At 52.2% G+C, this 16,612-nt stretch overlaps 1 long non-coding RNA gene across 4 annotated transcripts; it reads left to right on the top strand.

Annotated features, from left to right (window-relative positions):
* Positions 1-382: 382 nt before the first annotated feature.
* On the top strand, positions 383-16,148 carry LOC120101817 (uncharacterized). Of its 4 annotated transcripts, XR_015684065.1 has the most exons (5): positions 383-772; positions 1,413-1,568; positions 1,660-1,793; positions 10,481-10,725; positions 12,303-16,148. It is a non-coding gene; the product is annotated as an uncharacterized LOC120101817 (long non-coding RNA). The 4 variants fall into 4 exon arrangements; XR_015684066.1 differs by lacking the exon at positions 10,481-10,725 and having other exon boundaries at positions 1,413-1,583; positions 10,773-14,000; XR_015684063.1 differs by lacking the exon at positions 10,481-10,725 and having other exon boundaries at positions 10,773-12,916.
* The last annotated feature ends 464 nt before the right edge of the window (positions 16,149-16,612 follow it).

Consider the following 16,612-nt stretch of genomic DNA (forward strand, 5'->3'; position numbering starts at 1 on the left):
GGAGACCCCCTGCTAGCTAGATCCCATCCTCTCTCTGCTGGGGTGCAGGAGAAGGTGAGGGCTGTGCCAATCTTAGCTTTTTGCTTTGTGTCTCATCTTGTTTCAGCTCGGGGGATGGTGGGGTTGTTATGGGATGGGGAAACCCCACCGCCACCCCAAGCGGTAAGTGGCCCTGTTCACACCAGAGTCACACAGGTCCCTCTTCCCCTCAGCCTTGGCACTGGATCTGCTCACCCACCCAACCTCCTTCTCTCAGAAGGGAGGATGGTTATTCCTTTAAATACTCACAACAGCCCAGCCCCGAGCTAGGCTTCGAGAGCCTGATCATTTTAAGTTTCCACTTGAGCCTGAGGGGGACATGAGAGGACACAGAGTCATGCAGGAGCCCTGCTCTGTGTTCACAGGTCCCTGGGTGGATGCGACCTCCGTGGCTGCACAGGAAGGCGGTACCTCTGTCACTGCCATCACTGCCTGCCCTCCCCAGACTGAGGACCCTGGGCACAGACACAGTCATCGAGCACACAAGAGGAAGATGCCACGAGAGACCCACAGAATTGGGTCCCAGTGACTTCCGGTCGATGAGACAAGAAAATATGAGGGAGTGTGGGTGGCTGGAGCGTGACTTATTTGCTTTTTAGGCAACTGTCAACAGGAGGACGTAAGCCCACCTGAGGAAACGTCTGCACAGCGTAGAGACCTGCTCTGTAAGCAGTCGGGTGACCACACTGCACCATTGCCCTCGAGGTAGAAAAGGTCATTCTGGGAAACTGAGGTAGGAGGATCTCATGGGAAGGGAGGAAGGGACTGAGAGACGGTGGGGAGGGAAGAGGAAAGACTGGCAGGAGGAGGAGTGAGAGGGAGGAAAGAGGGAGGAGAAGAAAAGGGAGGGGGAGGTAGAGAGGGAAGGGGGTTGGAGGCAGGGGATGATGTAGGAATGGAGGAGGGAAAGAAGGAATAGAGGGAGGAAGAGAAGAGAGGAGGAAGGAGGGAAGGAGGGAAGGAGGAGGGAAGGGTTGCCTCCCCAAACAGTCCGGGTCCAACATCTCCCTGGTCAGTGGGAACCAGGCCCGGCCTAGTGGGTAGCTGGGGGCGTCCTGTTCATCAGATGACATGCCCTGGGGCTGAGACAGTAGAGGACCCTCCCTCCCTCTTCTCTCTCCTTCCCTCCCTCCCTTCCTTCTGCCCCCTCTCCCCTCTCTCTCTTCCTTTTCCCTCCCTCCTCTCTCTTCTTCCCTCCCTCTCTCCCCCTCCCTTCTTCCCTTTCTAATTCCCTCCCTCCCTCCCTTCCTCCTGCTCTCTTTCACCCTCCCTCTCTCCTTCCTTCCTTTCTCTCTCCCTCCCTCCCTCCCTCCCTCCCTCTCTCCCTCCCCCTCCCCAACCCTCTTTTAAGCACTGCTCCTCTCCAACAACAGACTTTGCACAGCTGAAGGTGACCAGGACAGAGCTCCTCAGTGTCCCCAGAAATGACAACTTCAGATGTTCAGATAATGTCACCCCCATCCAGAGTGCCCAAACACAAGCCAGGACCCAGCCATTGCAGAACCAGATGACAGTGCAGGGCCAGCACGGTGACAGCAATGGAGGTGGCTGGGGGTGGGGTGGGGGGCTGGGGGTGGGTGGGAGTGGTTTCTTACTTCACTGTCTTGCCCACATTTTAAGGATTGAAACCTCCCAGCAGGCACATGGGCAATGAAGACTGACTGAGCCCATCCTGGGAAAGACAGACCACCAGGACAGACGTGCCAAAGCCACGCAAGCATGGGATGTTCCACCCTGTGACCGGACACTCTGAAGTAGGTCTGATTAGTCGTATACGGAGGAGGAGCACTCTTGTGGGAGGAGTGACAGGCATGGTTAGCGGTGGGGAACAGAACAGCATCTTCTAGATGGCTGGAGGCAAGGACCCCTGTGTTCAGACTGACGGGCTCAAGCTCAGGAGTTTTGTGGGGTAGACTGAGGAAGATTGTTGTTTTGGCTAAGAGGTTTGTTAGCTGTTAACACTGTGAATATATTGACAGACAGACAGACAGACAGTGGCAGGTTGTGGGCTCTGGGGAGAACTCAGGCCCATGCAGTACAGTGGGTCCCTTCTTAGAGGTCTCATGAAGTCAGGCTATCTCTGATTCTCCTGCAGGCAGTGGGGACCCTGGGGCGAGTGTCCCACTCTGAAGGTGTGGGGGAGGGGCACATTGGGTCACCAGCTCCCTGATGCCTCAGTGCTTGGCAGTCAGAGCCTGTCAACTTACCTGGGGGCATGAGAATGGCACCTCCCATCCTCCTGTAATCAGAAGCAGGCACAATGAGGAGGCCTTCCCTGGGCTCCAGAGCTTTCTTTCCTCTGGCCACAGGCCATGGCACAGAGCTGAATTCTGTGCTTAGGCAGACATCAGCCTCCTGGAGCAGCCTGAGCCTGGCTTTGTCAGATGATGTTCTCTGGGAGAAAACTGTCTCAGTCCTGGGCCTCCAGCTTTAATTACACCAAGACTGTTTACAGCAGGTGATTATCACCCTTAAGTGACCGAGGGAGGCCACCTCCAGCCCTGCGTCACCACTCTGGCTCTACACCTAGGATCTGACAGCACGGGCAGGAAGCAGAAACGCTGGGTCTGACTTCTTTTCTACAAAAAACCCAGTAATAAAATGAAACACATATACCCAGACAACAGGAGCTCGCTCCAAATTTCCTGCTTGAATTTGGATGAAAGGAAATAGCTCCTGGGCCATGGGTGGCTCAGTAGACAGAGGTGCTTGGAGCTAAATCTGAGGACCTGAGTATGAGTCTCAAGGCCAACATGGTGGAAGGGTGCCAGCTCCTGTAAGTTGTCCTCTGATGTCCACATGCTCACTGTGGGACACACCTTTGCATCTTAAATAAATGTAATGTGTGTGTGTGTGTGTGTGTGTGTGTGTGTCTGTCTGTCTGTCTGTCTGTCTAAACCATGCAACTCCCACAGACTCTGAAACCCATCTTGTGGCTTACTTACCCAATCTGTCTTCCCGTGGTATTTTCAGTGAAGAAGGCCAGGCTGCCTCCTTCACGGCTATGCCAGTCGTGGTTGAAAGTCCTGCCTTCTGCACTGAAGGACAGGGGCTCCCTGGATCACTGGGGAGAAATGGATGGCTGATGTTTGCCTCACTTCTTGGGGGCACAAAATGTTCCTAGTAAGGCAGTGGCATTCCCAAAGTTGCACCGAACACGGGCCTCCTCTTTCAGGCCCTGCTCAGGAACCCACGACTCAGGATTTGTGTTTGTGTTAAAAGCAGGAAGAGGTCGTAGGAATTTCGGAGCTCGTGAAGGGGGGGGAAAGGAATGTAGGATGGTTCGGTCATTGCTCAGTGCTGTGGATACCGGAGCTGTGCAGACCAGGCCTGCCCCTTCCCGCCTCGAGTCCACATGGCCCTGATTTTATCTCACACCGGTCTCTGAGGTGACAAAGCTCACTGGAACAGTGGTTCCTACCTTCTGCACAGAGAGAGGAGGACGGTGGCTCAGGGGAAGTGGTGACTGGCTGGGAACCTTTGGAGTTACATGTCCCAGAGGCGCACTCACCATTAGACTCACATGTGCCCTGTGCTCCGGTGGCAGCTGCCACACCGACACTGAAGTCCCCTGGTTTGTAGTTACCTGCTCAGAAACGCATGGCTTTGGTCACGGTGGGGTGGAATGTTTGCCTTTGGGAGCATGGCTTGGACCCAACTGGGGAGATTCAGACACAATTGGTCCTTTAATGCCCCCGGGCATATCCAACTCCGAGTTCAGGAGGAGAAAAGACAGACACAGAAGTAGGAAGCAGTTGAGCCCACCGGGCAGCCTGCAGGCAGATCCCCAGCTCCTGTGCTTTTGGGGCCTCTGGTGGGTAGGTGGGCGGAGCTCGCCTCTGATGGGTGAGTGGGCGGAGCTCACCTCTGGTGGGTGAGGGTCTGGCTCATCAGAGAGTTCCGCCCTTATGTTCCCATCCTCACCATCAGGTGGTACCTGGGCACGCCCTCTAGGGAGGCGGAGCGTGCAGGGCCTAGGCTGTTCTGCTCCATGAGGCCTCCCAGGAGGAGAGGTGTGGCAGTTAAAGCAATAATACAGAAGCCAAATGGGAATGTAGGAGGGCCCAGGCGGCCATGACAGAGCCTTGCATCCAGGTTACCCTGTGCTGGAAATTGGAATATCAACAAGAAAGAGTACAGCTCGGAGAGCGATCCCTTATGAACCCTTTGGCTGCTGGTGCACCTGAGCCTTCGGAGTCTAAACCAGGGTCAATAGTTGCCCTGATGCATACTGGGAAATAGAGATGCCCTACCTGAGGTGGTCATATGTTATTACCTCTTCTTTCTGGAATGTTCTACTCTAGGATAAGCCCACCCTGAGGGTTTCCTAGACGAGATGTGGGGTCGGAGAGGTAACTGTTGTGGGTAATTGCTGTGCACACTGTCTCCCCCTTGTTCTATCCAGCCTGCAGCATTCAGCCTCACAGTCTCTATACTGGATATTTCAGTTGGGAGGATATATAGCCGTCAAGCTTAGCTGGTTAGCGGGAATGGAGGTTGGGCATCTCGACTGAGACAGGCTTAGGCACGTTTCAGTCAACTCCAGCATTTATGGTACTTACAGCTGTATGGGCAAATGTGATTGTAAGGACTTAGACTCACCCAGGAGATGTACCTCTGTTGCGTCTGTGCTGCGGGTTTAACCGAGCAGTAAATTTCCACCCTGAATGTGGGTAGTTCAGGCTGGTGAACTGAGAGACTCATGTAGGTAGCACAGGCCGGAGAACCGGGCCACACACGGAATAGGAGGGAGACAGTGAGGAGCTGTGCACCAGCGCTCACCTCTCTCTGCTTCCTGACTGTGGTTGCAATGTCACCAGCTGCCTCATGCCCCTGTGACTTCCACCAGGACAGACTGCAGCCTCCAGTCGTGAGCCAGAGTGAAATCCCACTTTGAGTAGCTGTTGCTGCAACAGCAGTGGACACTCGTGAGACACTGAGATTTTGAGTTTGGCTGTTGGTTTAGTTGTCAAAAACCTTCATTTTTTGATGAGGGAATTAAGCCTCAGAGAGGTGAGGTAACTCCACTTAGACTCTCAGGTGCTCCCCCATCTTCCAGCCCCACCTTTAGAGATCCACAGAGACCCAGAGACAACCTTGACTTCCTTGCATCCAGGTTTGGTGAGCAGTCAGGATGCTGGGGCCTCTGCTTCACCAGAACTGAGTAAGCAGAGAGGGTTCAGAAAGCTCCACTCAGCAGGTGGCATGCATCCATTTCCCTGGGTCTCTGAGGAAGGCACCAGAACCATCTGTTATTGAAGGGGAAATGCTTTCTCCACGGCAGATATTGGGTGGTTCCCCCCGATCCCCATGGCGATGAACAAGCATCTACTCACATCAGATGGGGACTCAACAACACACAGAGTAACAATTACACCCAAGCTCAACCTGGTGAACTAGTAAGGCCATTGCAGTTACTCATAGACCCATGAGCCATTTGTAGCCAGCTCCATCACCAAGAAGCTCATCCTGACATCAGTGACGACCCAGGAGCCCCGAGTCCCACCTTGAACAACTTACAGGCAGCTCCATCTCCCCAGACTCCCCTCCCCAGCAATTGCCTCTGCTAATATAATCTCAGGGAGGGGCCGTCTGAATCCTGTATGTTTGGGATACTTCCTGATCCTTGTTAGTTGCCCACATTCTCTGAACCCCATGAGCCTCCATTCTCTTTCCAGGATGGGATATTTCAATCTAAAGGAAACAGTAGCCCGACAGATGGACAAGAAATTGCTATAGATCTCAAAGCTGAGCCTTATGAGTCTGCCTCATTAGTACCTCTAAGGCAGGTTCCAGTGCTGGGAGTAGCAGATATCTGCCACTCCTAGCCTTGCTCCATCCATCCCTATCTTACTAACACCTCTTCCTGGCTTCCATTCAGTACATCTTGGCTGTCCCCAGGGAGTGCAACACTCGCTTTGGAAGCACTCAGGGTCTTCACTCCAACCACTCAGTGCTAGCTGTGGGAAACCAAAGCTTTTGCCCTCTCACAGTGACTGGCTCCTCACGGCCTCTGATGTCTGTTTGGGGCCTGCACCCCTCAGCACCCACTCCCCATAGGATCTACTCAAGTCACCTGTGCTCCCCCTGGACACAGCTTTTACCCATTGGCCTATACCTCTTTCCACTTTGAGGCGGTGGCAGAGCCCCATGAAGTTGTGATGAAGTATGGAATGTCTCTTCTTCCTCCCCAGTGGCATGTCTTTCCCGTCACTCACGACCCCAGTGGGACACTGATCTCCAAAAGTGCTGGAGTCACAATCAGACTGGGGCAAGCTTACAAGATTTCACCTGAGCACAGGGACCCAGCTCTGAGGTCCCTGCTTGCTTGTTTGTCCCACAGATTTTCGCCATCTGGGAGGGAGTTGCATGAAGGCTGTGTAGCATCAGAAAACTCGGTGCCAGGGGCTGATGTTAGGACCCCGAGGAAACGGTCTTTGTACAAAGCTGCCAGGAGAGAAATGATTTCTCTATGCACAGCATGTTGCGATCAGACCGTGCGCTGCCCTGAGCTACTCCGTTGCACAATATACTTGACATCATAGACTCCACATTGTACAACGTTCCTGTCCTCAGTGACTCCACATTCTTTCATGGGTCTGGCCCTTGGTTGCTCCACATTGTACACTGGGCCTGCCCTCAGAGATTCTATTATTGGACAAGGGATCCTGCTCTGAGAGAGTCCACGTTATGAGCAGAATTGCTTTCCCTTTTTGAGGACAGAGAGTGGCTACACCTGGTGGACATATAAACGGCGCCACCTTTTCCGTGCCACAGACAAGGCACAGTCATAACTTACTCTCCAAAGAAGAAAGGGTGACACTCTATACATTTATCCAAGTAGATCATATTGGAAAAGCACGCCTGCGAGCTTAGTAGACACAGCAGACTGTGAGCTTAGTAGACACAGCAGACTGAGGAGAGGGTGAGTGTAGGTTTAGATTCTTAGAACCTACTTCAGTAAGAGTTCTTAAACACTTCAACCACCCTTCTAGCCTACCGACCAAAGGTAGGGGAGAAAGACTGTTAATAGGACAAGGGGGGTGAGGACCTGTTCAGAAGTAGTTCTTTGGGGGCGATAACAATCTTCATTGTCAGGATATCAGCAGTCCAGTCCAAAACATCAAACACACAGCAGTAGCGGCAGTAGCAGGGGCTTAATCCAGAAGAAACTTCAAAGCTCTGACGAATTGGCACAAGACTACAGAAGTGGCGAGAAGCAGCAAGGGCACCACGAGAGGAAGTTCTTTGGTGCGTGTCTCTCTATGGAGTCATGACAAGTGAAAAATCAGCGAAGGCCAGTAAAGTGCGGCAAGGCGAACCAATGCAAGAGCGTTGTTCATCTGTTGGGTTCCCCTTATATTCTTTCCAAACATCACATGTCTCCTCAAGTGTCTACCTCAGCAAAACATTGTTCCATGTGTCTACCTCAGCAAAACATTGTCTCATGTGTCTGCCTCAGCAAAACATCCTCCCAGAAGACAACTTCCAGAAAAAACATCACATGACCCAACTGAGTCTCCAAAGAAACCAGAAATTTCCACTTCAGCTGAGACCTCTTTCCCTGTACCAAATGAGGAGGGCACCTGACTTTCTTTTTTCTTTTCTTTTTTTTTTTTTTTTTTGGTTCTTTTTTTCGGAGCTGGGGATCGAACCCAGGGCCTTGCGCTTCCTAGGCAAGCGCTCTACCACTGAGCTAGATCCCCAACCCCAGTACCTGACTTTCTGATGGGAACGCCTCCACCCACCTGTCAGCTGACCATCTGGGGCGTGCGTCAAGGGACACTCGACTGTCCCAGGCTTCATTTTGGCTTCAACTTTACTGTTGACGTGACCAACACAAAGCTGTGTCTATCTGCCACTTTGTCCCTCCAAACTTGCCATCCCTGTGTCTGTCCACCATCCATTCGTCTGGACACAGTCCAGACTTCTGCTTCTCCAGTCTCTACCATACCTCATTCTTGCAGCTCTCCTCCGACCCTGCAGCTTGACTCGATGTGGTGGCCACAGCAGCCTTGTTGACAACAGAGAGTCACCGTGCCCCTCCCTATCAGACTCTCCTCAGGCCCCTTTGAAATGACATGAATTTGCTGCAGCCTCTTCAACACTCCATAGTTAAATATATACCAACTGTCTGTGTGTATATACATGTGTGAGCATATATCCACATACATCTACATACACACACATTTATGTGCAAATATGTTGATCTGTTTATGATGGCTAGTGTTAATTGTCAATCTGACAGAATCCAGAATCGCCCGGGCCATAGGTCTCTAGCCCAGTCTGTCAGGGAGTAGATTATATTGGTTACATTTATTGATGTAGAAAGACCCATCCTAACTGTGGGTGTGATGACTTCTTGGCACAGATCTTGGACTTTTTAAAGGAGATAAAGCAAGTTGTGCACCAGTGTGCTTGCATCCATTGCTGCCTTCTGATGGTAGACAACGCCGTGGTCAGCTACTTCCGGCTCCCCAGACACTGACCTCCTTGCCTCAATGGACGGAGACCAGAAATGAGAGATAAAACAGACCCTGTCTCCCTCCTGTTGCCCTCGTCGGAGGATTTTATCATAGTATCAGGGAAAGAAAACGAGGACAGCATCCGTCCATCCCGTACCGGTATTTATCACCTAGAGTCTGGATGGTTGTACCACCTGACAGTATTTGCACTTAAAACTGGAATAAAGGAGCCTACGCCAGGGCTGGCTGTCGAGGGAATCAGGACTGCTTGGCAATCGGTTGTGAAGGAAACCTATGTGCCTTGGAATTTTATTGTTATTCGATAAATTATGATGGTGTGGAGATACACAAGCAGGCTGCTTGTGATGTAGTGTGTTGACAACAGGGCACTTCTGACATTGAGGGTGTGCTTTCCACACTTGTGATTCTTTAGCCCCCCCCCCCCCCCGGGCTCTAGCTGGTGTCCCAAGGTGTCACGGATCCCGATGGTAGGTGGGGTTTCTGTGGATGGAGGTAGGGAGAACAGCAAGTAGGTGGGAGGTCCGACTTCTGGCTGGACTGCCGGGAAAGGCTCAGGCTCCACCTGCAATTTGGTGAGGAGGATGTTTCCGAAAAAGCAGGAAAACATTTCAGTCCTTTTTACACTCTGGGGACAATCGAGAGTGAGGGAGTGTTTCAGGAAAGGTTCGGCAGCTGGAGGGATAAGGGGCAGTCACGCGACCGGAAGTTCTTCACGGCAAGCCCGGACTTCGCTCTGACTGCTGATTTCCTGACGTGTTGGGAGATGCTGGGCAGTGCCCAGGAGCTAGGAAGAAGGGATGGAAGGATGTTCACTCCGGGTAGCCTGAGGGATCATTCTAGCAAGGGTGGCCAAGTGGCCATTTCTAAAAATATTCCAAGTTTAAGAATCTAGCATGGACTGCGACACAGGCCCCAGAGACGGAGTGGGTCGGGAATGAACTCCACGCAGAGTCTGACGTTGCTCCATGTGGCGCCAGATGCCGTGTGCCCCAGTCTCTCCCTTTGTCAGTGGGATTGGGTTGAGGATCTGGTGGGCAAAGGACATGGCTGGGCAAAGGGACAATGTGCTCACCTGTCTTGCCAGGTCCTGCTTTAAGCATCCTCACTGTGGTCCCTCAGCCTTGATGAAACCTGCACTACAGCCCTGGGTTCTCTTTCCCTCTCTTCTCTCTTCTCTCTTTCTTCTCTCTCCTCTCCTCTCCTCTCCTCTCCTCTCCTCTCCTCTCCTCTCCTCTCCTCTCCTCTCCTCTCCTCTCCTCTCCTCTCCTCTCCTCTCCTCTCCTCTCCTCTCCCCTCCCCTCCCCTCCCCTTTCCTCTCCTCCCCCTCCCTCCCTCCCCTCCTCTTCTCTCTCTCCGTCTCTGTCTCTCTGTCTCTCTGTCTCTGTCTCTTTGTCTCTGTCTCTGTCTCTCTTTCTGTCTCTCTGTCTCCCCCTCCCCACCCCCAGCCTCCAAGGGGACCGAGCTCTTACAAGACCACCAAGTTCTGCTTTGGTCTGAGTGACCAAAGTCACTTATACTCTCTGAAAGCATCAAGTTGGGGAATTGAGTGAAAACCAGCACCCCACCTCCACTTCCTGGGAGCTCAGGATTGGAGATAGGAACCCTGAGATTGTGGGGTTCAGTTAAGGGGCACTTGGGGGAACTGTAGCTTGGGGTTCTCAGGAAGTCCCTTGCTGCCCCATTAAGTATCTTGCCTCAGACTTGTGCCTTGTGTGCTGACCACATTGGGAATCCTTCCCACCCACCCACCCCAGATGCCAACGGGGAGAGGCGATACCACCCTGTCTCCTGGCGCCAACCTGTGAGTAACTGTCAGAGCTGAGGCTGCTGTCTGACGAGGTTAAGTCTTTCATAAATAAAATAATCAAAGACATCGAGTAGTGGGGGCAGGGAGGCAGTCAGGAAACTGTAAAATCAATAGTGGCTGACAAGAGAATTTACTATTCTGTCCGCAGTATTGAAAACAGTATTTTTCAGGAGCCCGGGGCTGCCGTCCTAAGAAAGACATGTTGGCTCCAGATTCGACTGCCATGGTCAGAGCACAGCCTCAGATTTTTGCTGCCCCTGAAGCCCTGTGGTTTGATGTCCTGGGCATTTTCGATGCCAACGAGAGGGTCAAGAAATTTCCTTTCCCCTCTCAGGCCCTTGACACCAGAATGTGGGCTCAAAGCTGCTTTTGATTTGTCAGTGGAGAAATGAAGTAAGTCTTGATTCACAATGATTAAATATATATGGTTCTTCCCTCAGAGAGAAGCTGCATGAACTGGCTCTGGGGGAGGCAGGCTGACACCCTGAAGACCAGGTGCAGGGCCATGTCCTCAGCTGTCTCACCTACATTCTGCCTCATCTGCTTCATCCCACAGAAAGGATTCCCTCTCCACAAAGGCCGTTCAGATGCCCGACTCGGATCATAATTCTCTCCGTTTCAGGTGTCACAAAACTAACGCATCGCGATTTTAACAAAGCAGGGCAATTTATTGGCTCATAAGCTGAAGAATTCAGGGGGGAGCCTGCAGGCCTGGTTTGATTTAGGTGTTCCACAGAAGGCTTCCTTCCCACTCTTACTTTCCCAGGGCTCACCCCTGTGTCCCGACCCATCCTACTGCTAAAGGTGCATGGGAGGGAGGGCACCTGGTGCCTTTAGGCCTAAGCTCAATAGAACACATGGGGTGAGACCTCAGGGAAGAGCGTGGATGGGGCCTGGCTTGGTGCCTGTGTCTGGTGGCTTTGCCCAACCCTGTGCAGTGGGGAAAGGTAGCTCTTGAAAGAAGCAGGGATGCTGAGGTGGGGAGCACACCGGGACATGCCCCCTCATGCTCGGTCCCTCTGTTAGAGACAAAACTACTTGACTCTCTCCCTTCTTATCCTGAACCTGGAGGGGGAGGGAGCATCTGGCTGCCCCCACCTAAGCGCTACCTGTAGCTCTGTCTTTGCTCAGCGTTCAGCTCAGACCCTAGGATAGGGCTGCTGCCGTAAACTTTCAGCAGCATGGATCTGGGGGGGGGGAGAGACAGACAGACAGACAGACAGACAGACAGACAGAGACAGACAGAGAGACAGAAACAGAGACAGAGAGAGACAGAGACAGAGAGACAGAAAGACAGAGACAGAGAGACAGAGAGACAGAGAGACAGAGACAGAAAGACAGAAAGACAGAGAGGCAGAGAGAAACAGAGAGAGACAGAGAAAGACAGAGACAGAGAGAGAAACAGAGAGACCGAGAGGCAGAGAGACAGGGAGACAGACAGAGAAAGAGACAGAGAGAGACAGAGAGACAGAGAAAGACAGAGAGACAGAGAGACAGACAGAGAGTGAGCAAGCGCCCTGGTTCAATAAGTCCTTCTAATTTACAAGAGCCAGATGATTCGTGCACGTTCTCACCAGCGGAGAATTTATCTCTTTGGGGCTGGGGTGGGGGTTGGTGGGTGGGCGGAGTTCTTAAGCTCCGTCAGTTTGCCCAGTAGATTGTCTGAAGTGCGCGTCTTGTTCTGAGTTAGTGGGTCTGGGAACACCTCAACTGCTGGAGTTAGGTAATTCTGGCCGAGGAAAAGGAAATGACTTTCAGAACAGGGCTGTGCCTTCTGGGGCCAGGATTGGTTGTGGCAGGCAGTGGGGAATGAGGGAAGACAGATTGCCTGCCTCTGCATGCGAACAGAGAGCCGGGCTGCTGCTGGGCTCCTCTTAACCAAGGCCCTGTCTGGATCCTAAAGCCTGCTGTGTCTTGCCAGCCCCAGCAGAGCCGAACAACTAACCTTGCTAGACAACACTTTCTTTCAGGAACCTCACAAAAAAAATCTCCCTGAGGTGGAAGACAGCTGCCCATGGCTGTCCACACCCAGCCTGATACAGAGGCGGAGGTCAGTCAATGTCACTAGCTGGGGACGTTATGAATTTGAGTATGCAGACAAAAAGGCTTCTACCCCACACGGACATCCTCCTCATGGAGAGATCAGTTGGGCCCTTGCCCCAAGACAGCCAAGAAGCCGTTCTTCCCGGAGGTGTTAGGGTCAGTGCTTGGGCTCTGGTAGCTGAGTAACCATCCTCAGTGGGCGACCGGAGACGCGCGTCACGGTGAGAAGAGGAGGAAGATGCATTCAGCGTGACCACACAGCAGAGCAAGAGGGCCAGTGGCTGTCTTCTGGCCCCGAGTCCATCTCCAGGGTCCTGAGGAGGTTGATGTCCAAGCAGAGGGCAAGAGGATGCATAGTTAAGCCATCCTGGCCAGTAGGTCCTTCATCATCACCATTGTTGGGACTCCAGCTTCTTCTAAAGGAGAGCTGACATGGTGGGGATAAGGCTTCTGAGGCCAGGACCTGACTATTGTCCCTTCTAGACCTACACACAGTCACACACAGGAGCCGGAGACTCAGTTAATTATACCCTCCACTGACACCGAATGACTCCCGAGTGTCTGCAGGGAGATGCTAACACCTGCTTCAGCTGCCTTGCCTCAGGCACAGGACCGCTGGCAAGCGCCCAGAGCGACCCTACGGAAGACCCTGGGCCTCTCTAGACTGAGGCTCTAAGGGCCAGGACCAGGAATCTGGACATTTGGTTCATGTCTATCAGCAAAGCAGACATGAACCCAAGTTGCTAGGTATGGTGGCATGCTCCTGCAATCTCAGATCTGGGGATGCAGAGCCAGCGTAACTCAATCGGTGAGCTCTGGGTTCTGTGAGACACTGTCTCAAAAGATTGAGAACAATTGAAAAAGATGCCTAGCATCAACCTCTGGTCTCTACATACAAACACATACACATACATGCACATGCATGCATATACACACATGCACAAAAACAGACAAGCACATACACACATGTATATATACATGCATGCACATATACACACATGCAACATGCATACATACACATGCACAGACACACGCATGCACACACAAGCACATACACACATGTATATATGCATGCATTCATATACACACATGCACACACACAAGCATGCACACATGCATGCACACATATGCACCATCACCCTCTAGCCTTGGCCATTGAGGGGATGCTCTCTCTAGGTAGAGAACAGTCACAGTGACACAGACCCACCCGGTGTCTGCAGAAGAAGGTTCCAGAAAGAACTGTAACTTCTGACGAACTGGTCAGGGCCTCAGTAACTCTGGAGCTTAGAATGTTGCAGGTTCAGATCCAAGTGTCTTTCGTTCTCTTGATAGCTATGGGTTGCCCTTCTCTGGGCCTGACCTAGCAGCCTGGCGGCCACCGCACAAAGCACTAGCTTTCCGTGGGAATCTATTAACTTAGATTAAGTCAACGGATCTTCCACCACGAGCTTCTGCCCACCCCAAAGTTAAGAGAGTTGTCAGACAGCATCTGAGGCTGTAGCTGAGATTTTTAAGAACCTGCCTCTCGGATGTTTCCACCGATGTATTTTGAAGTGTGTTGACTTGTGACTTTCTCTAGGCTGTTACTATAGCAATTTCATAAAACCGCTTCCATATTGGACCACGGAATCTACAGTGACCCAAGTCTGTGTTCCTTGGCCCCGGTTGCCCATAGTGGGTTCCAGAGTAAACCTTCTCCTATCCCCCTGAGGTGGAAACTGCTTCTACAGACACCATGCCCAGCCTCAGGAGACAACCTTGGAGACTTGTTGTTCCCGCTCCAGCAACTCTCACCGTCTCTGTCACTCAGCCATGCCATGCTTGCCAGAGGATCTTGACACTAGCCACCTTCCATCGGGCAGTCCCTCATTCCTTGTATTCACCTAAGAACAAGAGGCCTCGTAAATGCAGATCTGGAACCTGGTAAAGGCACCGGTGCTCCCTGAGGAAGAAAGTCCACATACACAGGCCAAGGCTGGTGGGATGGAGGCTTCTGGTCTATACTGCAAGAAACCGTTTAAGGCAGGTTGCCTCTGCATGCATGTGAGCCATGAGCCTGCTCTGCTGTATCTTAGCTATTCAGGAGGCTGAGGCAGGAGGATCACGAGTTCAGCACCTGTCTGAGGTCACAGTGAGTTCAAGGCCAGCCTATGGAACTTAGTGAAACTCTGCTTCCAAATACAAAGTAAAAAAGGGCCGTGCTGTGGCCAAGGTGCAGCCCTTGTGAGGTTCTGGGTTCCATCCCCAGTGCCACAGAAGGAATACTGACAACTACAGGAAGCCATGCCTTGCCCTCCCACTCCCCGTGGGCTCATGGGTCCTCCCCCCTCCCTGTCTCTGACAGTGTGACCCTGTGATAGATGTGGGTCTTCACAGAACACCTACCCTTTTTCCTCACTGTGGACTTGCAAGGCCATCTCTGCACTACTCTGCAGGTTCCAGTGAGAACGCTGATATTTCAGAGGTGGGGCTGTGTCTTGTTAGGGTTTTACTGCTGTGCACAGACACCGTGACCAAGGCAACTCTTATAAGGACAACATTTAATTGGGGCTGGCTTTCAGGTTCAGAGGTTCAGTCCATTATCATCAAGGTGGGAACATGGTAGCATCCAGGCAGGCATGGTGCAGGAGGAGCTGAGAGTTCTACATCTTCATCTGAAGGCTGCTAGCAGAAGACTGGCTTCCAGGCAGCTAGGATGAGGGTCTTAAAGACCACGCCCACAGCGACACACCTACTCCAACAAGGCCACACCCACTCAAACAAGGCCACACCCATTCCAGCAAGGCCACACCTCCAAATAGTGCCACTCCCTGGGCCTAGCATATACAAATCATCAAAGACTGGAACCTGGGTTCATTAAAGGGCTGGAAAGTTTCCATGGGTATCCCATGCTGACAGAGGTTTAATTCTTCAGCTGCAAGGGTGGGTGGGTAAGGAAACAGGAATGAGAAGGGGTGGTTATAGGCACAGAGAGGTATAGGCAAGAAGCTCTGTTATAAAGGCAGGCACTGGGGACCCTGAAGATGTACTGTCTTCCATGTGCCATGCCAGTATCAGTCTGATACCAGCACACTGTTTTCACTAGAGAGCTTGAGAACGAATTTGTTTTCTGGAAGCCTTGTGCCTCGCTCAGCACAGAGCAGAGACAAAGAGTTGTGCCCTGCATCCAAACAAAGAATAAGAAGAGACCACCCCACGCCTGCCTTCTTTCTAACTCATTGTACTTCTGGAAGGTGCCAAAGGCCTTGGCTGCACCCAGGAGTCCTGTGTGTCCCCCAGAAGCTAGCTAAAGTCCCTCCAGGACACATGGTTCAGCCAGAAGCAGGCAGGCGTCTGGAGTCCACGGCTCACATCGGAGGCAACAGCACCAGGCCTCTTGCCGCATCAGAAGAGGGCCGGAGCATGGCCATATGGGATACGACTGTGGAAAAAATATTTATAAAATGGCTCTTCCAAGAGTTTCATCTACAGCAGATGCAGCCTTAGTTAGTCTGCTCGCTTGGCTTTGGCTGTGGGGAGAGGCCATTTCATCTCCTTGGCCTCCTGGAGCTGAGGAAATGCAGCTGTGGAAGGGTCCCACCCTCACCCCCCACAACGTGACTCAGCTGGAGAGGAAGTTACTTGGGGACCAGAGCAGCCCAGGTGGGTAGGAAGGGCAACAGGCAGGGGGTGCGGGCTCCCTGCAGCTTCTGAGTGTCTCCCACACTTCCTTTTCCTCTCCCGGATGCTGGGCTTAATCTCACCAGAATAATAAACGTGCTATGATGAAGGCATTTGAGTCACAGGCCCACAGTGATTTCAAACCATCTTATTTCTGTGATGTCGGCCAAAGAGAAACCATCCCTTCCTGGGAGTGTGTAACAACGTGGACCCTTCTAGAACAGGAAGGGGGTTATGAACTTCTGCAGCTCTTGTTTCTTGTGAGTCACTTACTCCTTCATGGTTCGGATCCCAGAACATGGTAGCTCAGGATCAAACAACCTGGGGACCTCTGTACATTCTGTCCCTCTGTCCCCTTCATCACCAAGCTCATTGCTACAGCTCTACTCAGTTTCTCAGTGAAGCCTTTGCTGAATCCCCAGATCCTGGTAAGCTTCCTGCTCTCTACCTACCTACATACCCACTCATCTGTCCATCCCACCCATCCACCCACCCTTCCAACCATCTCTCTCTGCCTACTTCCTTCCTACCCATTTATTCATTCATCTATCCATCCATCCACCACCATACCAACCTA

This window comes from Rattus norvegicus, chromosome 3 (assembly GCF_021556685.1).
Source record: "Rattus norvegicus strain SHRSP/BbbUtx chromosome 3, alternate assembly SHRSP_T2T, whole genome shotgun sequence".
NCBI lineage: Eukaryota > Metazoa > Chordata > Mammalia > Rodentia > Muridae > Rattus > Rattus norvegicus.